Source organism: Coenobita brevimanus, chromosome 48, assembly GCF_032717465.1.
Source record: "Coenobita brevimanus isolate Jiangsu-jjx chromosome 48, ASM3271746v2, whole genome shotgun sequence".
Classification (NCBI taxonomy): domain Eukaryota; kingdom Metazoa; phylum Arthropoda; class Malacostraca; order Decapoda; family Coenobitidae; genus Coenobita; species Coenobita brevimanus.
Genome location: NC_137001.1, coordinates 17,632,336 through 17,654,626, shown reverse-complemented (window position 1 = coordinate 17,654,626; position 22,291 = coordinate 17,632,336). Strand labels below are relative to the sequence as shown.

At 43.3% G+C, this 22,291-nt stretch overlaps 1 non-coding gene across 1 annotated transcript; it reads left to right on the top strand.

Moving 5' to 3' along the window:
- The first annotated feature begins 10,396 nt into the window (after positions 1-10,396).
- On the top strand, positions 10,397-10,515 carry LOC145399385 (5S ribosomal RNA). Its single transcript, XR_013897291.1, has one exon. It is a non-coding gene; the product is annotated as a 5S ribosomal RNA (ribosomal RNA).
- The last annotated feature ends 11,776 nt before the right edge of the window (positions 10,516-22,291 follow it).

The window sequence follows — 22,291 nt, the reverse complement described above, 5'->3', positions numbered from 1 at the left end:
ACCCCGCTCCACGTTGGGTGAAATAGGAACGAGAGGTCGAGCCTAATTCTACCCAGCATTACAGGAATGATGGCTGAAGTAAATAGACTTTTAAACGCGACAGACAAACGAGTTAGACTGCCCACAGAGATAACAGTGCCGCGGCCCTAGTGAACAGAGCTCCACATGATAGATAAAACCTGGACTTCCTCCAAGTGACAGTATTTGTTCTCGCTGCCCTAGGATTCCTGTAGTGCTATTCACTTAACTTGATCTTGTCTAAAATAGTATCCTGCGCGATACTAATATCCACAAACTAGACCTAAGGTTTATGATCGTTCAGAATAATTACTCTTGTGACATCTACCCCTTCCACTTGTAGACTTTTGCAATATACGTGTAAGGTTCTTGCCTTGAGTTTTTGTGTCCTGTCTGACTGCCTCTCTCTCTTATTTGTCTAAGCTCCGGTCTAGAAAGAGAACCCACACACTAGGCGTTAGAGGGACGGGAAGCCGACCCTAAAACACCAAGCATTACAATCATCACTTCGGCTTTCTATAACATGACGATTACTGAGATGACACCTACCATCTTTCCACTCCTTCAGTTCGTTACAGTTCATTATTCATTGATCTGTAGAGCTTCTTAGACTTCTGTAAGACTTTATTACACGATAAACGTGTCAGTGAAACATAATTATGAGACTTACTCCAACATTTGGTCTTAAATGTTTTAAGATGAGAGTCAGACAAGGCAGCAAGACGCAACCTTTCCTCTTCAATTTAATTTTCGTTCTTTATATCTACATATTTCACTGCCAAGCTCAAAATAATGTCTAAAGGGCTACGCAGCACATATGAAGCATTTCCTTCGCCATATTTCTGCGGATAAATGTTTGCCTGGGTATTTTACACTTTTACAAGGTGAGCACTAACGGTGAGGTATTCCAAACTACGTAATAAAAAGATACCTCTTCCTGATAGTGTAATATTCACTTAGGGCACTTTAAATACAGCAGAGCTAGTGTGGCAGCGGGAAGATGGCGGAAGTGCGTCACGAATACTATGCTCACACTGCTCAGCTGATCACGGGCCCACGGCTTCTGTTGTCTGCTGAATGTGTGTGTGTATGCAGTACACTGAGGAAGGTGATATTGTATGTATGTATTTCCAGTGAAATGTGCAGAATGACCGGTAAATTTCTAGGGTTATTCAAGCTTCTGCCCATACCCCTTTTCGCCCTGGATGCATTTGATTTCGCCATCTTTTCTGCCACCACAACAGATAGTGAGGTTTTCGCGGGGATTCGGGAACTTTAGGATGGAGGGGAAATGACGAAAAACTGTCCATTACCAAGGGAAATGGTTAGAAAGTTTACGAATCACATTTTTTAAAATGGGAAAGCCCACAGGGTTTCATGGCCAGAGACATCTTCAAACCAAACAGGTAAATTTGTTCAGGGCAGCACATTAATGGATTTTAGTATTTTTTATTAAATGTGTAAATAATGAAGTGAAAATAAAACTTGTCATGCATTTCTCTTCCAAATTAATTATAACTAAACCAACCTAATAACCAAACCTGTGTGGGTTGTCAGGCAGAAGTGATGCTTCATGTGGGAATCAAATGTAAACAGTAGAAGAACCCTTATATTACCAAATCAGTTCTTCCTCTTCATGGTAGTCTGTAATATTTTTCTGATTATTTCAGGGATGATAAATAGGCCTACACGTTTTATTAAATCTGTTTCCTGGTTGTTGTTTTTAGGTGTTTCACTGTGACAGCTTGTTTTATTTGTCAGCATAATGTCGTAACTCACAGCTGGACTTCCACCCGGAGGTGGTTGAATGTTCATGATTCGGGTTTGCTCTCCCCCCTAGGGGTAGGGGGGTTTCAAGAATACTCCCCCAGTATCCCTGCTTGTCGTACGAGGCGACTAAAAGGGTTGGTGGTGGGTTAGTGCCCCACCCCGTAAAAAGAACTAACTAAAAAAGCGAACAAAGCGCCTTGGACCCGGACGGACCATACGTTGACGACTAAGGAACGGACGAAGGACATTCTTAGGGTGGGAACGTGGAATGTGAGAGGAGTGAATGATGAAGTGAAAGAGAGAGAGATTGTTCAGGTGCTTGAGGATGCAAAAGTGGATATATGTGGATTGACTGAAACTAAATGGAAGAGGTGAAAGAGTGAGAGAATGGGAATATGGTTTAGGTATATGTGCAGGAGTCAATGAAAATGAGAGGGCAAGAGAGGGAGTATGTCTGATGATAAGCAAGAAGTGGAAGGAGAATATAAGAGAGTATGGAACAGTGGGTGCAAGGATTGTATGGGTTAGGATGAAAGTAGGTATACAAGCATGGGCGATTGTATGTGTGTATGCCATGACAGAGGATCGAGTGGCAAGAGTGAAAGATGAGTTTTGGGTGAGTGTAGAAGCGTGTATGGACAAGTTTGAGAGGAGCGAGAGAGTGCTGTTGATTGGAGACATGAATGGCAAAGTTGGGAATGTACGAGTGGATGGAGTGGTTGGTCAGTGGGGTGTGCCAGCTGATGTAGATGGGAATGGAAGTGCTTTGGTGGACATCTGTGCTTGTAAGGGGTTGGCAATAGCCAACACCTACTTTCGGCATAAGATGATCCACCGGTATACATGGAGAGTAATGAGGAGGATGGATGGTGAACTTGTTGAACGAAAGGCAATGATAGACTACGTGTGTGTGGATGAGCAAATGAGAAGACAAGTGTTGGATGCAAGAGTGTGGAGAGGGTGGGGGAATGGAGTCTCGGACCATCACTTAGTGATGACCAAGGTAGAGCTGCAAAGAAAGTGGTTGAGGAGATGAAGAGGAAGACAGGAGGAAGCAACTCCTGTGAGAAGAGTGGAGAAATTGCAAGACAGTGAGAAAATGACAGAGTATAAGAGCATAGTGGAAGAAAGACTGGGAAGGTATGAGCTAGAGCAGATGGAAGGGGTGGAAGACGTATGTAAGATATTCACGGAAGAGATAGGCGCAGCGTGTGAGGCAGTTTGTGGAGTGAGGAGGAGATGCAAGGGTGTGTAAGGGACAGCATGGTGAAATGATGAGGTGAAACGAGCTGTGGAACAAAAGAAGAAGGCATATGGTGAATGGTTAGCGAGTAGAGCTGGGGAGAAGATGAGAGAGAGAAGAGAGAGGTATATGTGAGCAGGAGAAGGGAGGTTAAGAGACTGGTGAAGGAGAGTAAAAAGAAAGTGGATGAGGAGTTTGGGAGGAATTTGAGTATGAAATGGAGGGAGAGTAAGAAATTGTTTTGGAAGGAGGTAAAGAAAGTAAGGCAGTGTGAAAGGGGAAATAGTAGGGGAGTGAAAGATAGGAATAATAGATTGTTGGTGGAGAAGAGAGAGAAACTGAGGAGATGGAAGGAGCACTTTGAGGATTTGTTGAATGTGGAGAGTGAGAGCAGTGCAAGTATAAGTGGTTGGGGAATGGCTGGGAGAAGAAGAGATGAGAGGAGGGAGGAAGAGATCAGTAGGGCGGAAGTAGTGGAAGCGATGAAGAATATTAAGTTGGGAAAGGCCCCAGGAATTGATGGAGTGTGTGGTGAAATGCTTAGATTTGGGGTGAGATTGTTGTGGAGTGGATATGGAAGTTGTGTAGATTGGCTTGGGAAGAGGGAAGGGTTCCAGAGGACTGGAAATCAGGTATAATTGTTCCTTTATACAAAGGAAAAGGGGAGAGAGAAGTATGTGGTAACCATAGGGGTATTTGCCTTCTTAGTGTGACTGGTAAAATATATGGTAGAATACTCATTGATAGGGTTAGGCATATGACAGAGGAGCTAGTTGGAGAAGAACAAGGGGGATTTAGGAAGGGAAAAGGGTGTGTAGATCAGATATTTGTTCTAAGATGTTTAGTGGAGAAGTATCTAGAGAAGGGAAGGAAAGTGTATGCTGCCTTCATGGACTTGGAGAAAGCTTATGACAGAATAGATAGGCAAGGTATGTGGAAGGTATTAAGAATATATGGAGTGGAGGGGAAATTGTTGAGTGCTGTGAAGAGTATGTACGAGGGAGCTAGGGTTACGGTGCGAGTGGATGGTGAGCTGAGTGAGTTCTTTGATTTCAATGTGGGACTGAAACAGGGTTGTGTGATGTCTCCATGGCTGTTTAATATATACATGGATGGGATTGTAAAGGAGGTGCAGGGTAGGGCAGTGGATGTGGGGGTGGCTCTAATGAATGAGGGTGAGATTTGGAAGCGTCTGGTGTTGTTGTTTGCTGATGATACAGTACTTTTGAGTGAAGATGAATGGGAGTTGCAAGGTTTGGTGAATGAATTTGGAACAGTGTGTAGGAGGAGGAATCTGAAAGTTAATGTAAACAAAAGTAAAGTTATGGTGTTTGAGAGGAATGAAGTCACAGAGTGTGCAGTGAAGTTGGATGGTGAGGATATGGAGAATGTGAGTGCATTCAAGCACTTGGGTAGTGTGATGAGTAAGGATGGAACTTTGGGGGATGAAGTGCGTGAAAGGGTACAGCAGGGAAGGAAGGTCGTTAGTACACTGAAAGCAGTGATGAGAAATAGGGAGGTGAGTATGGAAATTAAGAAGTCACTGCATGATAGTATTGTGATCCCTACCCTGATGTATGGAAGCGAGGCATGGACCTTGCAAGAGGGGAACAAGTCAAGAGTGAGAGCAGTGGAAATGAGTTACTTGAGAGGAGCATGTGGAGTGACGTGGAGGGACGGGTTGACGAATGAAGAAGTGAAGGAATGCTGTGGAGTGGATGTGGATGTGGTTGAGAAGATTAGGAGAAATACCGGTACACTGAGGTGGTTTGGACATGTGAAGAGAATGGAGAATGAAAGACTGACTAAGAGGGTGTATGTAGGTGAGGTGAAGGGAGGGAGAGAGAGAGAGGTAGACCGAGGATGAGGTGGAGGGAGGGAGAGGGAGAGGTAGACCGAGGATGAGGTGGAGGGAGGGAGAGGGAGAGGTAGACCGAGGATGAGGTTGAGGGATGGAGTTGAGAGGTATATGAGGGAGGGGGGGGTGAGTTGGGGGGGGTAGTCAAATGGTGGGTGACAGAGCGACATGGAGGCGTTTTGTCTGTGGCCACCCTTTGCGAGATTAGGGCGTCGGGCTATAGAAATAGATAGATAGATAGATAATGTCGGAAGGGACTGCCCTAATGCAAGCGTTTAACTAAGCCTAACCTAATCTAGTCCAACTACCTAATAATTTAACCTAACCTAACCTTAGCTCCAGTTAGGAAATTGGTAAATGATATTAACATTTGAGTGTGTTGAATGAGTTTCTTCCATTATGCTAGAACAATCATAGGTATGGCTTAAGGAACATGTGATAATGATAAGGGAAATGTTTCAACAGGTAAATGTAACTTACAGGTGTGACGAAATACTGAATTGGTGGTTATTTACTGAATTGGCACTTTTAACTGGAAAATGTCATAATTTTTATCATCATAGCCCATAGGTTCATACCGTACACACCTAATTATCTTAAGTTTTGTAAAAATATTTGTGTTTTATTTAACTATTAATAAAAAATCAGGATTGAGGGAGAAATTTCTGCTGAAGTCAGCGACACTTTTTCACCTCTAGCTCAACAACTTGCCGTGACAGACTTCTGTTTTGTATAAATATTGATTTTCAGTGCAAATACAGTACATGTATTTGCTCTCTAAGTTGCTATTTATGCAAAACAGAAAACTGCCAAGGCATGTTGAAGATCTGTAAAGGATTTTTCCAGTAATTTAGCACATTTTAGCTCTGACACCTGATTTTTTATTAATAGTTATATTAATCACAATTTTTTTACAATTTCAGATAATTAGTTACGGTACGTATGAAACTATGTGGTGATAAAAATTGTGGTCAGCTTTTGGTACCATCTAATGGGGCAAAATCCGACCACTTTTTTGCATATAATTTTAGAATATGGCAAAGAAAATTCAATCTAATAGTGAAGCTTTATTGGTCAGATTAACAGGCATAGCCTAAGTGAATGCTTAACCCCTTAAACGCGGCCGTGAACAGTCGACGACCCCTGAGTGGCGGGGTTGTATCGCGGTCTGAGTACCTGTAGGAAAATATTAGCCAAAAATCAGAGATTAACCCTAGAACATTATACTTGGTATGGCAGATAGTACTTACATTCAGCTTTCTCCAGAGACAGGTGTTGAGCCTTCGTGGACTACCCAAGGACTTGTGGAGACTTGCAAAGTTGGGTAACCAAATCTTCACTTTCACACCTCCAGCAACCTGGTTTCCTCTCTACCACAGCCTCATTCTGTCACAGTAAACTTTATATTACAACGTAAAGGTAGTTTGGAATCCATATTTGTACAATAAGCACTGAAAATAAGGCTAAAATCAACGGAGCGTACGGCCGACATGCAGCGCAGCGGTGGTCTTCCCGTCACTCAACAAACATTTCCATTTTCACAGCTAAAAACATGTATACTACATTATTTTCAATCATATTACTTCCCAAAAGATCACCGCGGCGCGCTTTTTATTCTGCCTTACGCCCGTCACTTTATTCTCATTCCTATCGGTCTCTTGCACTGACTCGGAAGAGCTAGAACTCGCCATAATGTCACTCTGAAAGCCTGCGGTAAACTGACGCTAAACAGGGGCAAACCGTGCGTAAAAAAGCTAGTGTTACAACTGGGGAACAAACGTTTCCTATTAGCATAAACTGCTTGTGAGAGGAGAGCGCAGATTTACAGTTCTGACCACTCAGAGCGCTGCCACGTATCACAGCCAGGCTGGCCGGGCCATGGTGGGGGGGGACGGGGGGAAAACACGATACTTGGCAACAACAGAAGTCAGTAGTATAAAGATAAAGTATGCTAATTGTAGCTAAAGGGTGGTGGTACTGATAGACAATACCAGCTGGAGCCTGCTTGCCCGCGGTTATTCAAAATTTACTAGAATCGCAAACGCGACGCTCCGCCATTATGTCCTTTTCGCCGAGCGTCGCAAACGCGACGATCCGCGTTTAAGGGGTTAAGAAATGTGTTGAGGGTAATTTTTTTTTTTTTTTTTATGCTAGGAAGAAGGAACCAAAGGCCACGAGCCTGCAATAACTGTTCCTTCCAAGAGAAAACAAAATTCAGTTCTTGTACCGTAATGTGTTTAAAGTGCAATGGAAAATGTGGTCTGATTTGCCCCTTGCAATTTTCATGGTGGGGCAATTCACACCAAACAAACATTTCCTTTAAAAAATACATAGAAACACACAGCAGTAAACTTGAAACTTAGGATAAACATAAGCACTTTATCTCACAACACAAAGGCAATCCCTCCTTAGGAAGTAATATTTAAAAAATATGGCAATTATAAATTGTTTCATTTTGAGCTTATATCAAGTTATTGCATTAGTCTATCACCAAAAAACATTGTGAAATGCCATCTTTGTTTTGTACATCTCTGCTATTTTCAGCATTATAACAGCCTGATCCTCCCCAGTCAGCTCAATGTCAGGATTTGCAGGGAGCTGAAATGCAACTAGATCATTAACCTTTGTTCAAAATACAGTAATCCCTGTACTTTCCGGACATCTCACTTACCGGACATTGTGGGCCTGGACCTTCGGAACGAAAAATGGCCAAAAAATAAATAAATAAATAAAAAATCCCCCCCAAATCCGAATTTTTTCCCATCCGTAATTTGAAATTGCTGCACGGCGCCGAACAGCTGTTACACCATGGACCCTTCACCCCTTCCTTCCTCCTCCCTTCCCCCTTCCCTGTCAGGGTTGCCATTTGGTATTTTTCATTACCAAATGTGGGCCAATTTGGTAATGAAAAATTCATTTGGTGATGAATCAGAATATTGCAATACCAAACGGATTTTTCACGTGTGTGAGGCGGTTTGTGGAGTGAGGAGGAGATGCAAGGGTGTGCAAGGGACAGCATGGTGGAATAATGAGGTGAAACGAGGTGTGGAACAAAAGAAAAGAGGGCATATAGTGAATGGTTAGCGAGTAGAGGTAGGGGAGAAGATGAGAGAGAGAAGAGAGAGGTATATGTGAGCAGGAGAAGGGAGGTGAAGGAGAGTAAAAAGAAAGTGGATGAAGAGTTTGGGAGGAATCTGAGTGTGAAATGGAGGGAGAGTAAGAAATTGTTTTGGAAGGAGGTAAAGAAAGTAAGGCAGTGTGAAAGGGGAAATAGTAGGGGAGTGAAAGATAGGAATAATAGATTGTTGGTGGAGAAGAGAGAGACACTGAGAAGATGGAAGGAGCACTTTGAGGATTTGTTGAATGTAGAGAGTGAGAGCAGTGCGCGTATAAGTGGTTGGGGAATGGCTGGGAGAAGAGATGAGAGGAGGGAGGAAGAGATCAGTAGGGTGGAAGTAGTGGAAGCAATGAAGGAGATTAAGTTGAGAAAGGCCCCAGGAATTGATGGAGTGTGTGGTGAAATGCTTAGGTATGGGGGTGAGATTGTTGTGGAGTGGATATGGAAGTTGTGTAGATTGGCTTGGGAAGAGGGAAGGGTTCCAGAGGACTGGAAATCAGGTATAATTGTTCCTTTATACAAAGGAAAAGGGGAGAGAGAAGTATGTGGTAACCATAGGGGTATTTGCCTACTTAGTGTGACTGGTAAAATGTATGGTAGAATACTCATTGATAGGGTTAGGCATATGACAGAGGAGCTAGTTGGAGAAGAACAAGGGGGATTTAGGAAGGGAAAAGGGTGTGTAGATCAGATATTTGTTCTAAGATGTTTAGTGGAGAAGTATCTAGAGAAGGGAAGGAAAGTGTATGCTGCCTTCATGGACTTGGAGAAAGCTTATGACAGAATAGATAGGCAAGGTATGTGGAAGGTATTAAGAATATATGGAGTGGAGAGGAAATTGTTGAGTGCTGTGAAGAGTATGTACGAGGGAGCTAGGGCTACGGTGCGAGTGGATGGTGAGCTGAGTTCTTTGATCTCAATGTGGGACTGAAACAGGGTTGTGTGATGTCTCCATGGCTGATTAATATATACATGGATGGGGTAGTAAAGGAGGTGCAGGGTAGGGCAGTGGATGTGGGGGTGGCTTTAATGAATGTGGGTGAGATTTGGAAGCTTCCGGTGTTGCTGTTTGCTGATGATACAGTACTGTTGAGTGAAGATGAATGGGAGTTGCAAGGTTTGGTGAATTAATTTGGGACAGTGTTAAGCAACATTGGGTCTGGTTAGTACTTGGATGGGTTACCGCCTGGGAACACCAGATGCTGTTGGCATCCCTACGTGTCAAGTGGGGTTGCTGGAGGATTAGTGCCCCTCCCTGTAAAACAATTAACTCTAAGCCCTTGGCCACCCTGTGTGGGATACATGGCGTCTGGCAATGAATGAAAAAAAAAAAATGTGTAGGAGGAGGAAGCTGAAAGTTAATGTAAACAAAAGTAAAGTTATTGTGTTTGAGAGGAATGAAGTCACAGAGTGTGCAGTGAGGTTGGATGGTGAGGATATGGAGAATGTGAGTGCATTCAAGTACTTGGGTAGTGTGATGAGTAAGGATGGAACTTTGGGGGATGAAGTGCATGAAAGGGTACAGCAGGGAAGGAAGGTTGTTGGTACACTGAAAGCAGTGATGAGAAATAAGGAGGTGAGTATGGACGTTAAGAAGTCTCTGCATGATAGTATTGTGATCCCTACCCTGACGTATGGAAGCGAGGCATGGACCTTGCAAGAGGGGAACAAGTCAAGAGTGAGAGCAGTGGAAATTAGTTACTTGAGAGAAGCATGTGGAGTGACGTGGAGGGACAGGTTGACGAATGAGGAAGTGAAGGAACGCTGTGGGGTGGATGTGGATGTGGTTGAGAAGATTAGGAGAAATACACTGAGGTGGTTTGGACATGTGAAGAGATTGGAGAACGAAAGACTGACTAAGAGGGTGTGTGTAGGTGAGGTGGAGGGAGGGAGAGGGAGAGGTAGACCAAGGATGAGGTGGAGGGATGGAGTTGAGAGGTATATGAGGGAGGGGGGGGTGAGTTGGGGGGAGGGTAGTCAAATGGTGGGTGATTGAGCGACTTGGAGGCGTTTTGTCTGCGGCCACCCTTTGCGGGATTAGGGCATCAGGCTATAGATAGATAGATAGTGAAGATACACAGGATGGAGATGTTGGAGTGTTTGCTCTCTCTGATTAATCTGCTAGCCTATATAGTATGAAAACAATCAACATGCTCTTACTTATAAGAAGAGTGATTACATGAATTTCCACTTATGTACAGTAGGCTCGCACAGTGCGCGAGAGATTGGGCGATCCACGACCTCGCGCACTGGGAATTCGCGTACTGGGAATACATAATCTTATGGGAATAATTACATATGGGCGGTACCCCCTCATACCTGGACATTTATTGGCCCTTAGAGACATAAAAAAGGTCAAATTTTTCAGACATTGTACTACAGATATACTGCCAACGGCCATACCTCGTTGAGTACACCGCTTCCCGTGCGATCAGCGAAGTTAAGCAACGTTGGGTCTGGTTAGTACTTGGATGGGTGACCGCCTGGGAACACCAGATGCTGTTGGCTCGTTCTCCCTACGTGTGAGGTGGGGTTGGTGGAGGATTAGTGCCCCTCCCTGTAAGACAATTAACTCTAAGCCCTTGGCCACCCCGTTTGGGATACGTGGCGTCTGGCAATGAATGAATGAATGAACAAAAATATGGGCAGTCACCTTAACAACAGTAGACAACAGGCCTCATGGATTTAAACAACAAGAGTTCTGAGGAGCGGCAACGCACTTACAGTGCCCCCGCCACCACCTCGGCCGCACCACGCTTGTTTAACGGTTGCCAATGTTGTATTATTCCAGGCTTTGACGAAGAAATTTACGACCTGTTGATTGTTACGGTACATTTCTTCTGGAATGCAGCAACAGTCATTATGGTGGGGGTTGCAGGTATGCCAGGTGAAGCAGGTGAGTCAGGTGGGACTGTGAAGGTGGAGAGGGAGGCAGCTGGTGAGTCAGGTGGGGCAGTGGAGGACGGCGGTGGGCGAGTCAGGGGAGGTGATGAGGGGAGGATCCTCCCTCTCCTCCTCGCTGCTGCTCACATTTTCGGCAATTTCCTTCATCTCTTCTTGCTTGTTTGTTTCATTCCTCATCTTGTTATGGATGTATTGGCAGTATAACAACTTGGTATTCATGAAATAAACATCATTATTATAGAAACTGGGTATCTATTCTAACTTACCGTTATTGCCGAAAACATTATTACTGAAGCTATTATTGGCGATATCTTATTGTAGACTCCTCTTGAGCACCTTCCCCATAAGCCTCTAGGTCACTATTGGCATGTTGTGTGGGGGGGGGGGTCGCGTACTGATGGAAAATGGCGTTTTTAAGCCACTTCTTGCCTCTGCCTCGTGTTTTGTGGGGTAAACTCGCGCATTCAAGGTTTTTTGTTATGATTTTTGGTCACTCGCCCACAATACGATTCGCGCACTGTGATGACGCGCACTGGGCGAGCCTACTGTATATAATTAGTGAAGAATAAATGCTAGCTTTACGAATTTGGTAATGAATAGTTAAATTTGGTAATGAAAATTGAGGAGTTTGGTAATGTAGCTGTTGCGATCTGGGAACTCTGTTACCCTATCATCAACAGTCATAGCCTAACTCCGATCGAGAGCAAATGCTTATCATAATGGAAGCCGCTTATGCTCGTTTTTTGTGAATAAACAGTGAATAAACTGCAATACCTCGCCACTAGACCACACGGGAATTTACAGTGTTGTTAGTGTTAAGAAATTAGAATTTAGAGTGAAAGGATTAACTGTGGAGTGCGCACTGGCTGTTGAAACTGGCGGTTGAAACTGGTGTGGTGCAATTAACAATGTGCAGTGTTAAACAATTATAACTCATATTGCAAAGAATTACTGTAAGTGCAACACAACACTGGATTTTTGTACATGCTTCAAGAGCATTTTCACCACTGCCAAAGCCAGAGAAGGCAGCCACAGATGTGCTGTAAGTAACCTGACTGAGGTACAGCCACTTCTAATTCCTCATTCTTTGGTTCCTTTTCATTTTATTTCATGCTTTATGTCCATTATTGGTGTGAATAGGGTCTTAAATAGGTTTAAATATGTGCTGTGCATGTCCGGTAGGGAGTTATTTAGGTGTCTTTCAATGTTAGGCTGGGTTAGAGTCCTTAAGTACCAGTCCAGGAGCCAGGGACTTGTTGTAAGTACCCAGAATGTTTAATATTGTATAAACTCACCTCTAAAACCTCATTCTCTGTTCTTTTGCATTTATTTCACCCTTTTATGTCCCTTATTGGTGTGATTTGGGTCTTAAATAGGTGATATGCATGTCCAGTAGGGAGTTGTATAGGTGTTTTTCTGAGTCAGGGTAGGTTAGGGTCCATAAGTACAAGTCCAGGAGGCTGGGGCCCACTTTCTGGACAGGACCACTTTCCAGACATGCTTTTGGTTCTATTACATCGGAAAGTGGAGGGATTACTGTACATCAATTCTGCCAGTACTGGATTGTCCTTTTGTCATCCTTCTTACAATTTAGCTGACCTACAATGGAATGGCGAACCCTACTGCCACTGAATTTAACAAGAACATAATAACTTGTTGACAAACTCATATCAGTAGCTTTCTTGACTCGTCATCTTCATTCTCGTTTGTGTCATCGTCACTTGTGGTCATATCTTGTGCATCTTCATCACCTGTGTCCTCATCTATGTCTTCATTGTGTATTTCCAAGTCATCTGTGTCATCATGCTTTGTTTCATGTTCATCATCAACATCTTTCTGGGATCACTTGCAATTTGCCTTGGTGCAGACACTGTACTAGTTGATGGTGATGTCTCTTGAAAATCCTGTAGGGTCAGACTCATACCAGGAGGTGCTTTCACTACCTTACTTCTAGATTTCTGCTGTTGACTGCTGGCCTTGAAGTACTTCAGTAGATCATTGCTGACTAGTTCTTGAGACTTGTAGGCTTTGGGATCATCCCTTCTCAGTTTACTTAGCACACGTTCAGGATGAAATGGATAAATACCACAAGCATGGAATCCTGATTTACTTAAACGTGACCATTTGGGATCCATCACCTGCATCAATACCAACAAAAGTTTTGGAAGGACCCACTTTGGCGTGGTTGTAGCATATCTCACTCTGCGCTTCTTCCACTTGAGAATGATTCCATGCCACACTTTCTTTAATGGTCCGTAAACTGACACATCAAGTGGTTAGAGATGTGTTGAGTTTGGAGGCAAGAAAATAAGGCAAATATTGTTCTCCACACGAAGTTTTACGATTTCAAAAGAGAGTGTGATGCCAGATTATCCTCAATTATCACTTTGGGTTCTTTGCGAGGTAGAGAGTTGCAGTATGCTAGTGCCACTTTTCTGAACCAATCTTGAAACACATAGCTGTCAAACCACCCAGATTTGGTTCTGTTGTGGTGACAGCTCAAGGGGCCTCCCACCAACCAAATACAGTATCTTGAAGACGTTCTGCTGTGTATACCACATTTGGGGAAAGACTTCACCTGCAGCTGTGGATGCGAACATGATAGATGTGCTACTTTTAGTTGTGTTGATGGTTTGTTCTGCATGTTTTATCCCCTTTCTATATATTTTAAGTGTACTCTTCAGACAATCTGTCAAATTTGTCTTGTCGTAATTTATAATGTTAGCTGGAGGCACTTCACTGACTGCATCTTTCAGATGATCAAAGCACTTCTTCACTGTATCGTTTGACATAGCTGCCCTCCTTCTAGATGTATTTTGGCAAGCTCGTAGAGACAAGAGATGCTTATGGGCTTTCAAGAAACAAAGTCCCCAATCTTTGCCAGGCTAGTTATATTCAAACTCAGGAATGTGACATTCATTTTTATCTAAATGATCTTTCATAAACTGATGAAGGTCGTCTGTGGTGAAGACGAGCCCATAATCTCTAAAGCAGCGACATTTTGAGCTATAGCGCATTCCTCATCTTTTAACAGGGCTGTCTTGCATCCGGGCCTTCCTGGCTCATCATATGTGCCTGCAACTCATGCCTAAAGTGTTGTTTTTGGAACTCCTTGTTTCGTACTTGCCTCATTGGCTCAGCCAATCATTTGTGTCCACAAGTGCACGCACATCATCATCCTCCATATAATGTGTGACTGTCTTATGCTTGTAGTTGCGAACCATCTTGAAACATAATGAACAAACAAAAATTATCCATATGTTTAAATGACTACAAAATATGTCATCTTGGGGTAGAGTGTGCTGAGTTTGTTGTCAGTACCTCAACTTATGAAAAATTTTATATTTTGTGTAACTGAACTTGGCAGTCAGAATTACCCTATTTTACCTGTCAGAATTGTCCCACTTTGGAAAAACATCAGTGAGCCTGATTCTAACTGCTAGACAGTGTTGGAAAGTCTTGTAAACTTACCAGTTGTATTGCTGAATTTATTGCAGTGGGTTTGGTTTGGCTAGGCAGTTTAGCATAACACCTGCAAGTCTTAGCATATGGGATTCAGAAAAGTGTCCAAAATCTGGAGGAAAGAAAATAATATATATATACAGTAAAATATAGCATCAAGCACAGCAATTAAACTTCATTATACTATTATGCAATCATTTACCTTGAAGATCTCAAAAATTCAGTGTGCTACCTTGAGGATTGGAATAGCTATTAATAAATTTATATTTTTTGCCCAACCGGTTGGTATTGCCCCGTGCCGTCAGCTTTGCCCCATTTGATGGTAGTTTACATCATTTGATCCGAAACCTGACACAACCACATTATAGACCACGCTATTTTGAATTTATTCCACCATAAACTTGTTTTTGGAAATGTTTATACAACTTAAAAATCCTCTATTTCATTATGGTACCTCAGATCTTTGCAGAAGGCTGCCAGCAGCCGGTCATATTTAACGTTCCTAATGTGCATTTTTACACATGAAAGCAGGCTGTCAAACGCAAGTGAGGTTAAGTTAGATTAGGTTAGGTTTACTTAAATAATTAAGTTTCCCAATTCTTTGACATGGGATACACTGGCATGTCCAGTCGGAGCAACAATTGGTAAACATCACAGCCAGTCGGAGAGACCATTGGTAAACACTGCCGCGAGCAACCTGGCCGCTTCCTAAACTACCCAAAACTAGGTGTATTTTGCCATGGGTAGACCTAATTTCCAAAACAAGTGGTTTCTGAAAAATATGAAGCTCAAATTCATTCAAATCACACTAAAATCAACCAGAAATAGCTAATATTTTTTGTCCCGAAATCGGTTGATGTGAATTATTTTTTGTCCCGAAATTGGTTGATGTGAATTACTGAAAATTGACCAAAATTATAATATTTTCCAACTAAAAGTATCAATTCAGTAAATTACTGCCAGTTTGGTATTCGCTGTACCGGTAATTTACTACCCTGAAAAGTTAGAAAAATACAGATAACAAACTGAAAGAATATGAATTGATTTGGTAAGATCTCTCTGCTGCTTCAAGTAATATGCTCATTGACCAACAGCATTTACTGTAGCTCTTCTATTGTAAGGGCAGTAAAGCTCAGTTTCAAGTACAGTTTATAGGAAAAAATAAAAAATGGTACTTCAGACTTAAACCCAAGTAACGGAGCATTAGATTAATAGGTTCTCCATTTTGTGGTAGGTGGTGGCATCATCCACTCAATGTAATGTTGCCTACTTCTTTCTTCATCTTTATCTTTGTTTTTCTGTGTCTGCCCACCTCTCTTTCTGTTTCTCTCATCTTTCCTTTCACATTTTAGTACTGTTTGTTCTTTTCAGGTGGCATTACATTGAGTGACAAGCCTAATGGTTCTTGTTAGCCAGGATACCATGTACAGTGCCGGATGGGAAGCAACCTATATGTGTTCCCTACTTGTCAACAAGTGAGTTGGGGGACGGTTAGTATCTCTTCCCATATAATCACCAACCCACAGACAAATGGCCACCCCTTATAAAATACTTGGGTCTGGCTGTAAATTGATACAAACGATGGATTTAGTTTATGCAGTTTTAAGCAGCTTTTCTTTTTTGCACATGTCACAAATGTTATGGTATTTTTAGTATTGAGTATGGAGTAGGGTGGGGGGGGGAAATTGTTGAATCAAGCTCTTAGCTCTGTCCATTATCGCATATATGTTAAAATTTGGTTAGGTTTGGTTAGGTTAGGCTGTGTTCAGGGTAAAATTTTACTATGTGGGCACAGCAATTCCAGTTGTCTTCTTATAGTCTCGTGATTCTCAGGAAAGCTACTGTACTTTAGTACAGTTTGCAACACAGATAGTTATCTGTTCATTTTAGCCTGCAGAAAGTTTACAGGAAAAGCAAGATTTATATATTAATTTGGAGACTTTTAAGTAATCTGCCAGTAAGTACCAGTCCAGGAACCAGGGCCCACTTTCCAGACGGGACCACTTTCTGGACATGCCTTTGGCTCTATTACATCGGATAATGGAGGGATTACTGTATTGTTTTCCAGTTAGCAAATATTTTCATTCCATTTCGTCCCCTAACTCTGTGAAACCCATTATGAGTGTGGGGTAGAACTAGGTGAGGCACGAGAAAGGACTAATAACCGTATGCTCAGTTAGTTGGAAATGTGTTGGGAAGCACGAAATCGAACGAAGAATGTGGAACTGAACGCTAACTTACGAGAACGCATGGATGAAAGATTAACCTTTCCTTTAATTAGCAAACATTTTTGTTCCATTTTGTCCCGTAAAACTGCAAAATCCATGATAGTGTGGGTAAGAACTAGGTGAGACATGAGAAAAGACTGATAACCATATGCCCAGTTGGTCCAAAATGTGATGGGAAGCATGAAATCAAACGAAGAATGTGGAACTGAACTCTAACTTATGCGAACTCATGGATTTTTTTTTTTTTTTTTTTTTTTTTTTTTTAGCATACATTTTTGTTTCATTTTGTCCCCTGGAGTTGCGAAACCCATATATTTTGTCAAACCATTCGGCCTTGAGTGTGCCTAGGAAGCATATTTCCATTCTGTATGCTTGTGAGGTGGTTTGTGGAGTGAGGAGGAGATGCAAGGGTGTGCAAGGGACAGCATGGTGGAATGATGAGGTGAAACGAGCTGTGGAACAGAAGAAGGCATGTAGTGAATGGTTAGCGAGTAGAGGTAGGGGAGAAGATGAGAGAGAGAGAAGAGAGAGGTATATGTGAGCAGGAGAAGGGAGGTGAAGACACTGATGAAGGAGAGTAAGAAGAAAGTGGATGAAGAGTTTGGGAGAAATTGAGTGTGAAATGGAGGGAGAGTAAGAAATTGTTTTGGAGGGAGGTAAAGAAAGTAAGGCAGTGTGAAAGAGGAAATAGTAGGGGAGTGAAAGATAGGAATAATAGATTCTTGGTGGAGAAGAGAGAGAAATTGAGGAGATGGAAGGAGCACTTTGAGGATTTATTGAATGTAGAGAGTGAGAGCAGTGCGAGTATAAGTGGTTGGGGAATGGCTGGGAGAAGAAGAGATGAGAGGAGGGAGGAAGAGATCAGTAGGGCGGAAGTAGTGGAAGCAGTGAAGATCAAGTTCGGAAAGGCCCCAGGAATTGATGAAGTGTGTGGTGAAATGCTTAGATTTGGGGGTGAGATTGTTGTGGAGTGGATATGGAAGTTGTGTAGACTGGCTTGGGAAGAGGGAAGGATTCCAGAGGACTGGAAATCGGGTATAATTGTTCCTTTATATAAAGGAAAAGGGGAGAGAGAAGTATGTGATAACCATAGGGGTATTTGCCTTCTTAGCGTGACTGGTAAAATATATCATGGTAGAATACTCATTGATAGGGTTAGGCATATGACAGAGGAGCTAGTTGGAGAAAAACAAGGGGGATTTAGGAAGGGAAAAGGGTGTGTAGATCAGATATTTGTTCTAAGATGTTTAGTGGAGAAATATCTAGAGAAGGGAAGGAAAGTGTATGCTGCCTTCATGGACTTGGAGAAAGCTTATGACAGAATAGATAGGCAAGGTATGTGGAAGGTATTAAGGATATATGGAGTGAAGGGGAAATTGTTGTGTGCTGTGAAGAGTATGTACAAAGGAGCTAGGGCTACAGTGCGAGTGGATGGTGAGCTGAATGAGTTCTTTGATCTCAGTGTGGGACTGAAACAGGGTTGTGTGATGTCTCCATGGTTGTTTAATATATGCATGGATGGGGTTGTAAAGGAGGTGCAAGGTAGGGCAGTGAATGTGGGGGTGGCTCTAATGAATGAGGGTGAGAGTTGGAAGATTCCTGTGTTGCTGTTTGCTGATGATACAGTATTGTTGAGTGAAGATGAATGGGAGTTGCAAGGTTTGGTGAATGAATTTGGGACAGTGTGTAGGAGGAGGAAGCTGAAAGTTAATGTAAACAAAAGTAAAGTTATGGTGTTTGGGAGGAATGAAGTCACAGAATGTACAGTGAGGTTGGATGTTGAGGATATGGAGAATGTGAGTGCATTCAAGTACAGTACTTGGGTAGTGTGATGAGTAAGGATGGAACTTGGCGGGATGAAGTGTGTGAAAGGGTACAACAGGGAAGGAAGGTTGTTGGTTCACTGAAAGCAGTGATGAAAAACAGGGAGGTGAGTATGGAAGTTAAGAAGTCACTGCATGATAGTATTGTGATCCCTACCCTGACGTATGGAAGCGAGGCATGGACCTTGCAAGAGGGGAACAAGTCAAGAGTGAGAGCAGTGGAAATGAGCCACTTGAGAGGAGCATGTGGAGTGACATGGAGGGTCAGGCTGATTAATGAAGAAGTGAAGGAACGTTGTGGGGTGGCTGTGGATGGGGTTGAAAAGATTAGGACAAATACACTGAGGTAGTTTGGACATCTCGTGACTGTGGAAAATGATCGCTGTCGCTGACTCGGTAGAGAATAAGGAGAAGCAACTTTGTTTATAAACTGGTACACACGCCGATGAGAAGGGTTTCAAAACAATTGATATTTATTCTAAAATATTAATATGTATTCAGTGTCAGGCTAAATGTTCAGTGCTGTAGTACGATACATTCTCTGTCGAATCGCCTGGGTTTTGGTCACACTGTTTTGCCCATCGTATCCTCGGCAGGAATCCATCCAGATGAATTCCAAATGCCCGTGGTATCGTCGGCAATTTTACCACGTTACCGTTCTGATTTACCATCGTATCCTTGGCAAACCTGGTATGAAGTGCCGTGTGATAGCCTTCGGCTGCCAGGATCTTGTCTTGGTTTTTTATTATGGTCCTCACGTTGGCTTCATTCATGTCGTAGGCCTCGGTAATGTCAACTTTCCTCCCCTCTTTCTTCTTCCTCTCAATGCTTTCTAGCTTGGTGGCCTGAGGGAGGTGCCAACGCTTCTTGGGGTTCTCAGAAGGCTTCTTAGGCATCGTGAGCAGGGTAAAATGCAGTAACAAGGGCAGAAAATGCAGCAAGAAAAAAGCACCTTCCAATGCGAATTATGCGACTGAGTGGCGCTGTGGCGGGAGAAATTTAAACAAAACATCACGTGACACCAGAAACGTTTTTAATTGGGCGGCATCACGATCACGTCACGATAGCGTGCAGGGAAGTCTACTTGATCAGAAGTTTTCATTGGCTATCATCATCATGGGAATGTCCAGTATGACCGTGTTGGACCGGGGGTGATCATGCTAGAGTTGAACTCTGCGGATTTCGCCCACTTCTCGGAGCTCTGTGCGTGTTGTGCTAACACACTTGTGTTGCAGTAATTAAATCATATTAAATAATACTAATTATTTGCTCTCCGTGCTGGATGTGAATCGTGCTGGACTAACGCGTGTTGGACGCGAGGGTACTGTATATATATATATATATATATGTAACTTGCAGTACTTTGGTGATAGAAACTCCGTGTACAAACAGCTAGATAAGGAGTTTATTACAAGCTCACAGTAAAATAGTCTGCCCGTCTTGGCTGTCTTCTATCAACTGATGCAATAACGCCATCTTCAGGCGTGGGAAAGCGTGCTGACCTAGCAAGTTTAGTGGGGGCATGTATACATTGGGGGGGGGGGACATATATACATCGGGGGTAGACATATTGTGGATGGGGTACACTACTCCCCCGAGTAGCTGAGACGGTGTCTCCTGACACCGGGAGTTAAATGGTGTTTGATTATAGTAGGAAGGCAGGCCCGGGAGGCGTGTACAAGGGATAAGTATGATACAGGGGCAGTAGGGGAGATATGGCCATGTTGAGGGGAGGGAATTAGAAGGATATATACATATAAGATATACAAGGATTAAGACATAATGGGAAGTACACAATAATAGTTTGATACATGATAAACAAGGAGTAGATATGAGAGTTCTATTGTTGTTCTTCCTTCATTGTTTTTTTTTTTTTCTTTTGTATTTTCTGTAGGATACACTGTCACTCAGTAATGCATGAAAGAAATACCATCATTTTCTAGTAGGCAGAGGTCTGTTCACAGGTTGGTTAATTGTCAGATGGCATTGGTAGTCACTGAATGTGAGGGCACTAAGTACGGGGAGTTTCTACGTCGTGTGTAGGGCGTACTGTGCCTGTAGCGACTCTGATTTCCTGGAGTCGACGTTCCATTTTTCTGACACAACAATGCACTGCACATATGATGAGTAGAAAACCTATGAAAGCGATAACCACAGGGGGAAACACAACTGTTGGATGAACCCATGAACGGCTGAAGGCCAGAGAAAATTGATCCATAATGAAATCACTGTCATTGAGGAAGGTGAGCATGCACAAGTTAGGGGAGGTGATGGTAATGTTGGCAGATGGTAGGGTTGAAGGCATGTCGATTGGTTGAAAGATGTCATAGGAGTGTTTACGAACAGCCTGGTGATAGCGAGTGGTGTAAGTGATGACGGACTCTGATTTGACGGTACAATAGTCAGGTGCTTTGTAGAGACCACTAGCGGGGACGGATCGAACCGAAGAACCAGGACACATGAGTGTGACAGAGATGGGAACAGCAAAGAAGAAGTACTGGACATGGTTGAGGTGAGCATGGTGGACTGGGAGGTCAGGAGCTGGGACAAAAGAACAGGCCGAGGAGATGGAATGGTTGCGAACTAAAGCAGACTCACAGGGTGTAGCACTGCTAGGGAAGATAGCGAAAAGGTGGGCAGCTCAGAGACGAGAGGTCGGAGTAAGGGAGGAACATTGCTGGAGGTCTGTGGAAGAAAGGAAGGCAACGGAAAGATGATCATGGGACAGGAGGAAATATTCTGAAGGAACAGATACCTGTAACAAGGAGTTGTTGAGGTGGAAAGGGAAGGGAATGATGTGGAAAAGGTTAAAGGTTATGGCAGAACGGAGAGGAATATGGACGACGACGTATGTGGTGAGAAGAGTGGCTTCGAGAACAGGATAATAATATTCAAGGGAGGAGTAGGGGAGGACTGGGGAGAGACCGAAGGTGGAGTGAGCCCATTCCAGGACAGAACGGAGAGCTGAGACAGGTACTAAGTCGGCAGTGACACGTCCATTGATAGCATCGACCAGGATACGAACCAAGGCAGAGACTTGAGACAAGAGAGAGTCAATGGCTAGTTGGAGATTATCCATGTTGAGTTTGAGGTAGAAGAACTGAGAGATAATGTTGAGATCTGAAAGGTGGCGTTGTAAGATATTGGTGAAATTGTTTAGAGTGGACGTGACTTCATTGAGTTGGGTTGTGAGCTTCTGTAACATAGTGTGGTGGATTTTAATGACTCGGCGTTGTGATTCTAGGGCTGAAGCTAAATGAGTGAGATCAGATTTGAAGCCAGAAATGTCACGGGCTGTAGCAACGCCAAACAAGCCACTCAGAATCTCACCGCCGAAGTCGAAGAGACCTCGTTTCACACGAGAACGACCAGCGGGTGTCGGAATGGAAAATGTGTCATTGAGCTCAGTGAATCTGTTACTTATGTATTGCAATTGCCAGGAGAGTGGGAGGAAAAGGTTATAGAGATACTCATTCGGGTTGTGTGTCCCCATGAGGGCCGTGAGATGGTTCCTTATTCCGTGGAGCTGGTGCGCGTAGGCAGGTAGGGCAATGGCTACGTCGGCCAGGGGCGCAAGATCGTGGCGCAAAGAGACCTCGCCTCCTGAGCCGACCAAGGCCCCGGGACGTACTCCACCATCGTCCTGACCTGACCCAGACCCCAGGAGGGTCAGCACTGCCAGCAGGGAGATCGCTAACATCGTACCTAGAAAATCAGGGTAGAGTTAATGGGGGAGGTCATGAAGAGGTTGATGGGCAGAGCGCAGTTTGGACCGATATTGATTGATTGATGAATGAGCAGGTGGAGGTGGAGAGGAAGGAGACTGAGGGATAGGTGGAGACAAGGTAGACTGAGGGACAGGAGGAG